General features: G+C 39.2%; 1 protein-coding gene across 1 annotated transcript in view; it reads left to right on the top strand.

The window, feature by feature from the left end:
• The window catches only part of LOC140368159 (rap1 GTPase-activating protein 2-like), a 168,625-nt gene that overhangs the window by 561 nt on the left and 160,564 nt on the right, over positions 1 to 7,500 (top strand). The window lies entirely within an intron of this gene.

Genomic DNA, 7,500 nt, shown 5'->3' with positions numbered 1-7,500 from the left:
ATTGTTTTCTTGTCTTTTTTTTACCGTGATAATAGACCCTTCCAGTGTTTGTACTCAAAACGCCTGAATTCCATCAGCTGGTACCATTCCAGGAGTTAGCTTCAGAGCATTTTCAACAGGAAAGTCAGCGTGAGCCTCCAAACATCGCAAACCTATAACAATCCAGGGCTTTATTGGCTTTTTTGGGGCGACTGACAACCACTTGGAGCCTCTTTGGAAAACATTAGCAAATGTTAAAGTGTTTGGCGTTGACCGTTACCGTGAATGATTAGCGCACCATTCATTTAAAACCCACGTGATGTACATTTATTACACCTAACGTTCTTCGAGACAATAAGGCCCCGAAAACATAGTGGGCCACAGCAGTTTGAAAAGCGTCACAAATCCCACAGTAATATGAACTTCAGATAGTAAAGCTAGTACAGTTAGATATAGTTATGATTATTACCCATTGTTGGCAAATGTGTGATCATATATACAACAACAACAACAACAACAACAACAACAACAACAACAACAACAACAACAACAACCATGTGTCTGCGCTGTCTACTACTGACAAAACTATATTTTTTTGTTTGCTACCTTATTAAAATGGAAGTGATCATTTTTTACTCTTTTTTTCCCTTTTCTTTTTTTGTCCTACTGTTTTGTAATTTTTTGTGTATTTTTTGTGTATTTTTGTGCATTTTTTAATGTTGTTATTGTTATTGTCACTAAAAAGCAAAAAAATAAGGAAATAAAGTGATAGAGTGTTTACATAAGTTGCTCATCTATTCTAAACCCGTCACTCCTGGAAGGGTCTATTGCCGCCTTTGCTAATCGTGACCATTTGTAAATTGCTATTTCAGTTCAATTAACCTTGTAAAACTACATACACAAGTTAGGCCTATATCAATATAAGTCCGTTGTTCATATTGTTCATAATCAGATGCTCATTATTATGGAGTGTAATCAATTGTGTATGAAAGACCACGTCACCTCAAACTACACAGTGCATTTTGCTTTAAGGCTGTCACTAATAGCTTTTTGATGAATGACAATGATTTAGTTAATTCAATAAACCAACCAACAGGCTTGTGAATATGACATTTTTACCTAAATGTGAGCACATAAAGATGTAATGTTTGGTATAAGGACTTCTTGATGGAGCATATTTACTGTTGTTGTTGTTGTTTTTGTCATTGTAGTTGCTATATTCCTCCCCTGTGTTGACATTAACACTTTAGATCATTCATTTTAGAGCTTGTGTGTCGATTACGGACAATTATTGATCGTTGTCAGTTATGTCCCTGATAATTAGATGGCTCTCTCAGTTTTCTATCAGATCCTGAATGAACTTGAGATCCAACCAAACTCGTTTGGTTGGATCTCTGAAATGCAGCAGCGAATGACGTAAACCTTGGATCCGCTCCTATTGTCGAACTGAATTTGACTGTACATGTACCTGATTTGCGTCTTCTGTTGTAACTATTGGGCATTTAGAAGAGACCATTTTCGGCAAGTTGTTTAGGTTGCAGCTGTGATGAAGAGAAGTTTTTTTTAAATGTATAATTATGGTGAAAAACAGAAGCCTTGGTCAGATGGTGAGAGGATTTTGGCATGTTTTTCCAAACATATTTAGCTACAAATCATTTTTAAAAGCCCACACACCTCCTGTTGTGTACTAGTCACATGCACACGTCACCTTCAATGTTTAATTTTGATGTTTCTTTGGTTACTTAAAACAAAAACAGAGTACTTCAATATATATTTGTAGTGAATTTTGTTGTTTTGTGGCTTGTGTTAAAATGTGGCATTTGCTTTAAGAGAACACTTTATAGCAGATTAACAGCATAGATAAGTCCTATTATGTCAGTTCTTCTAAACTCACTGAGGTTTCTCACAGTCAAGCTTTTATTCTGTTCAATATTTAAAGTCACAGGACAGATGTTATGCAGAGGACAGCGCCGACAGCTCTGCCTACGACACACAATGAGGTTTCAAAGGCATTCATCTGGACAATGATTCTGAAATCTGGACGTTTGCCTCCGGACCTAATATTCCGTCTGAAGGTACTTGTTGAAGATACTCATATTTCTACTGCCCAGAGCTAGAGGAGTTTTAATCTGAAGCGGTCTGACAGATACGTCGGATATTCGCGCTTCTACAGCTCAAATGAAAACGTACCAGAAAAATAAGATGCCAACATTGTTCTGCTATTGAACATAAAGGTGCACTATATATATATATATATATTTGAATTTTCTGTCCCTGGGGTCTGCAACCTGCTTGTTTCCATGGAGATTGTATTCTGTAGCCCGCGTTAAATTTATCTATCTGGCACTTATTCAATTAAGTGTTTTTATTGCTCAAAGAGACCTTGAAAGACATGTATTCTTACAGTGAGTGTCCCTCGCTCGCGTCCATGGAGATTGATTCGTTAATTAAAAGCAGCGGAAAATTCCCAGCAAATCAACAGCGATGGAAAGGGAACTGAACATTTGCACTCGAGGAAAAGTTACTCAAGTACAATTACATGGCTAAACATTTACTTAATTACAAATACAAGGAACGGAATAAGGCTGCCAAAATTGTACTATAAATGAAGTAAAAAGCATGCGCAAGAAAACTATTACCGTATTTTCCGGACTATAAGTCTTTTTTCATAGTTTGGCCGGGGCGCGACTTATACTCCGGAGGGACTTATATGTGATCTTGTACTGCATTTCACACGTTGATTATTTTCACACTGACAACCACAAGAGGGCGCTCTAGGCTAAGAATCTGTACTTCCTCTTCCTCTGGAGTTTGTGGAGTTGTTTAGATGTGACACAGAGGAAGAAGAATTCAATGGATTTAGTGATTTAGGGTAAAACTGATGCTTTGGTAAACTTGTTAGCATGTTCTTTATGCTATAGTTATCTGAATAACTGTTCTTATGTTACGTTAACATACCAGACACTTACCACAGTTCTGTCTGTGCCTCATGTAGCTGAAGGTGTTAGCGTTAGCATACGTACACCTATTCACCATGTTCTCTCATCTGTTATTATTTTAAATTACATTTCAAGATGAAATGTCTGTTCTTGGTCCTGGATTTTATCAACAACAACAAAATTCCCCCCAAAAAGCGACTTATACTCCAGTGCGACTTATATATGTTTTTTTTCTTCTGTATTATGCATTTTTTGGCTGGTGCAACTTATACTCTTTGAATACGGCAGTTGTTATTTGTGCAAGTTTATCAGCAGTTTAGATCTCTGTGTCGCTATATAAAGGATCAGATTCAGAACGTAGGAATAAGTACAATTGGGACTTTGGAGTGCTGTACTCACAAATTACAAATACATGCCAATAATGAAATATACTCAATTATACACAAGTGCAAGTACTGCTTTAAACATTTCCTCAAAAAGGTACGCTTGCCCAAACAATCTACTCAATTACAGTAACGTGCATTCGTAATTAGTTACTTCCCACCCCAGCAAATCAATGACATCTCCATGGAGACGAGCAGGTGGTGACCCTCTACCAGAATAGTGACCCTTTAAGCCGATATAGTAATTATCACGACAGACAGACGCGCATGCTCTGAACCACTGCGGAGAAAGTGTGTTTTTATGACAATACAATGCAGAGACGGGTCGATGCGATGGGGGGTTTGGTGTTGCCTTCCAAACCGGTGCAAAGAGAAGCAGAGGACGTTACGCTCGTGTGAATAATCTGTGAGCCAACGGGGAGGTGCCTTTATGCATGGTTTCATAGTGTGAGGCCACCGGCTATCGCATGCTCATATACTGTGCGTGTTTGTGCCAGTCAAGTCCCCTGAAGAAATATGGTTTGGGCCATAGAGGGAGCGGGGAAAGGCGTGGGCGGAGGAGAGAGAAACGCAATCTTTTTTTTTTTTCTCCGAGAAGGCATCTGTGGTAATGGCAAAACAACTCAAAGAAGAAGATGAGAGGAGGAAACTCTCCAGGACGTGTTGGAAAGTTTTCCTCTGTGCATAGCTTGTCACCACTTATAATTAGTGTGGATCTGACATCTATGATTACAGAGTCACAGCTTTACTGAGTTTAATACCACAATATTCATTGAAAATGTCTCTTTTGTTAAGATTATGCCATTTTCAAGGCAAAATTATCACAGTTTTTTAATATTACCATCTTATATCATTGGAAATTGTTCAGAACATTTTTTTAGACCAATATGTAAAACAAAAATAATAAAAGATATAGTACTTAACTTAAATAATATTAAATTCACTGAAAAAAACAAATGAACACATTAAAGGTACTTTTCATGGATGATCTATTTTTAGAATGAAGGTCATGGATTACTCAGAGTGAACGACAATCTATGATTATGTTTTTGAAGAGGAAAGACTCATATGTTTATTGCACAGTGCCCAATGCTAATAATAAGAATTTGTATTTATTTATTTTTACAAACAAAACTATTTTAAGCACTGAAACCCTTCTTGCTGACTTGAAATCACCAGAAGGTTTAGTGTAAAGAAAGTGGAAGCACAGCAGTCTCAGGTTAAGACTCTTAACAAATCTGCCAGAGTCAGGAGTGCGCTGTCGGCTGTTTGACGCACAATAACAGAGTCTAATCTGAGCAGGAACACAACCTTCTACATCTGTGCACACGCCGACAGAAACCAGCTCTCCAAGCAGTTCACTGCGCCGCACAAAGTATCGTTCATTAGGCATTGTTTTTAAAGGTGCGCGGTGTTCTGTGAGGTGTTGTGTCTTTGCCTGGAAGACTTCACAGCATGATATTAAAGTTATGTAAGGAGAAAAGCAGATGGCACCACCACCAGGCCATATAACAGATCTTTGGTAAGAATGTGAAACTGAATAAGATAAGATAAGATAAGATAATCCTTTATTGTCCCACATGGGGAAATTTCATTGTTGCAACACAGGTAGATACAGAGGTAGATACAGAAGAAAAGAACAGATGACTTATAGGAAGTTTGAAAAACACTCTCAGTAGAAGATCTCCTATAAACAAAAACTCCTATAGACAAAACCTTCCATTTCCCAACAAGGGATGGAGGGGAAAAATAATAAAGATAAAATAAATAAATAAATAAATAAATAGATAGATAGATGGATAGATAAATAAATAAATACCATTGCATGTGATCACGACAGAATATTAACAGCCACCAGAAAAGTTGCTATAGTGCACCTTTAAATATATTTTTAGTCTGTTTACTTGGACATGCATGAGGGTCAAATAGGTGATTTTTTTGAAAGAAATATCCAAAATACTAATCCAAAAACAACAACAAAAATCATTATTATTTGTTTGGGTTTGGCTCCACAGACTTTGTCATATTAACACATGGTTTGGAGTCCTTTTAATTGACAACAGTGGTGTCTTTGGCGTTTGATAATGACAGCACTTTCAGAGGCTGTTTTCATCTGCTGACAGAGAAGACGTTGAGCTTTGTGCCAGTTTTCGTTTCGTGTTGATTTGCCTGATAATTACAGAGCTATGCACCATGAACCAGGTCAACACATCTGCAATCTGACGGTGACTTCTACTGCAGAACTCTGACCTGCTCCAGCTCCATTTGCTCAAACCTATTGTTGGAGCCGGGGAATCAATCTGCAGCCAAGATATATTCACAATAACGAAGGAGATTCTCTTCTCGTGGTACGGGGTAAGTCTTTTGTTTTCAAGAACTCGCAAGACTCAGGACTAAATTGGGTCTAAAACTGGACAAATATTGGCCCATGCAACGAATGACAATAAGAAAACTCAACTCAAACTGAAAACATCTGATTTGGCAGATGTTTTCAAAGCCAGATGCCCTTCCATGTGTTTTAAAGGACACATATTATGCAACATTGACTTTTAAAGCTTCATTTGCGCTTGTGTAGAGCTCTATCGCCTCTGAGCCCGTGAAAAACACAGATCTTCATAAATAACAGCCAGACTCGTTTTGAGGATTTCTGCCGTCAAATCACGTTCGTGACAATTAAGTGCCCAGGTTAGAATGTTGGGGGAAAGCTAGCGTTTGTTTATTTCTCCTTTGTAGTTCCCTTTGCTAACACAATTGGCAAAGCAGGTTTATTTGTAGAGCATAATTTGTACAAAAGGCAATTCAAAGTGCTTCACACAACAGGAACAAATGCATTAAAATCACAAAAAACGAAAAAGAGATGAAAGAGAAGAGGGCAAATAAAATACTCATATGCAATTAAACAAAACAGTTTTTAGTCTAGATTTGAACATCGTCAGAGTCTCACATCTTCAGTAAGACTGTTCCAGATTTTAGCTGCATAAAACTGAAACGCAATGTTTAGTCCTGACTCTGGCACCAGCAGGAGGCCGGTCCATGTTTAGTCCTGACTCTGGCACCAGCAGGAGGCCGGTCCATGTTTATTCCTGACTCTGGCACCAGCAGGAGGCTGGTCAATGTTTAGTCCTGACTCTGGCACCAGCAGGAGGCCGGTCCATGTTTAGTCCTGACTCTGGCACCAGCAGGAGGCCGGTCCATGTTTAGTCCTGACTCTGGCACCAGCAGGAGGCCGGTCCATGTTTAGTCCTGACTCTGGCACCAGCAGGAGGCCGGTCCATGTTTAGTCCTGACTCTGGCACCAGCAGGAGGCCGGTCCATGTTTAGTCCTGACTCTGGCACCAGCAGGAGGCCGGTCCCTGAAGTCCACATTATACTTTTGGCAATGTTTTAGATGATAAAAAGCTGGTGATGTAATTGATTTGACGTGGCTGTTTAAGTTCAAGTCTGAGTCCATTATTACCTCCAGATTTCTAACTCGATTTGTAGGTTTTAGAGCGAGACTCTGGAGGTGACCGCTAACACTTTCTCTTTGTTTCTGTGGCCAAAAACGATTATTTCAGTCTTGTCTGAGTTCAGCTGGAGAAAGTTGTTTTGCATCCACACACTGATCTGTTGGATGCAGCGACAGAGTGAATCCACTGGTCCATATTCACCTGCCGACAGTGAAACATAGATCTGACTCGTCTGCATAATTGTGATAGGACATGTTTTCAATGCGTATCAAGACCTAACAGCAGCATGTAGAGGTTGAACAGAAGGGGTCCCAGGACTGATCCTTAGGGCACCCCACAGGTCAGGGTCATGTGGTCTGAGACACAGCTACCAATTTCAACAAAGTACTTAACCAGTTTAGAGCAGTGCCAGTGATGCCCACCCAGTCCTCAAGTCTCCCATGATCGACAGTGTCAATGTTCAGGATCTAAATCCTGATGGGAAAACATCAAATGAGTTGTATACTAAGAGGAAGTCAGTGAGTTGTTGGTAAACCAGGATTTTGCCTTAAAATGGCAGATTAGAGATGATTCCTCAGTACTGGAGCATTAAGACTGCTCTTCTTCATGAGACGCTTTGTCACGGATGAACATCTGACTGATTTGAAGTGAAGGTACTCAGTATGTTTAAAGGCCCAAAACAATGCCAAATAATGCAGAATATGCTTATCTTAACTCACACTTATTGTTTGCAGGGACCAAACTGGTCTG

Source organism: Eucyclogobius newberryi, unplaced genomic scaffold (genome assembly GCF_026437365.1).
Source record: "Eucyclogobius newberryi isolate DKJ021-1_F unplaced genomic scaffold, fEucNew1.0.hap1 SCAF_10, whole genome shotgun sequence".
Taxonomy (NCBI): Eukaryota; Metazoa; Chordata; class Actinopteri; order Gobiiformes; family Gobiidae; genus Eucyclogobius; species Eucyclogobius newberryi.
This window is presented reverse-complemented; position numbering and strand designations above follow the sequence as displayed.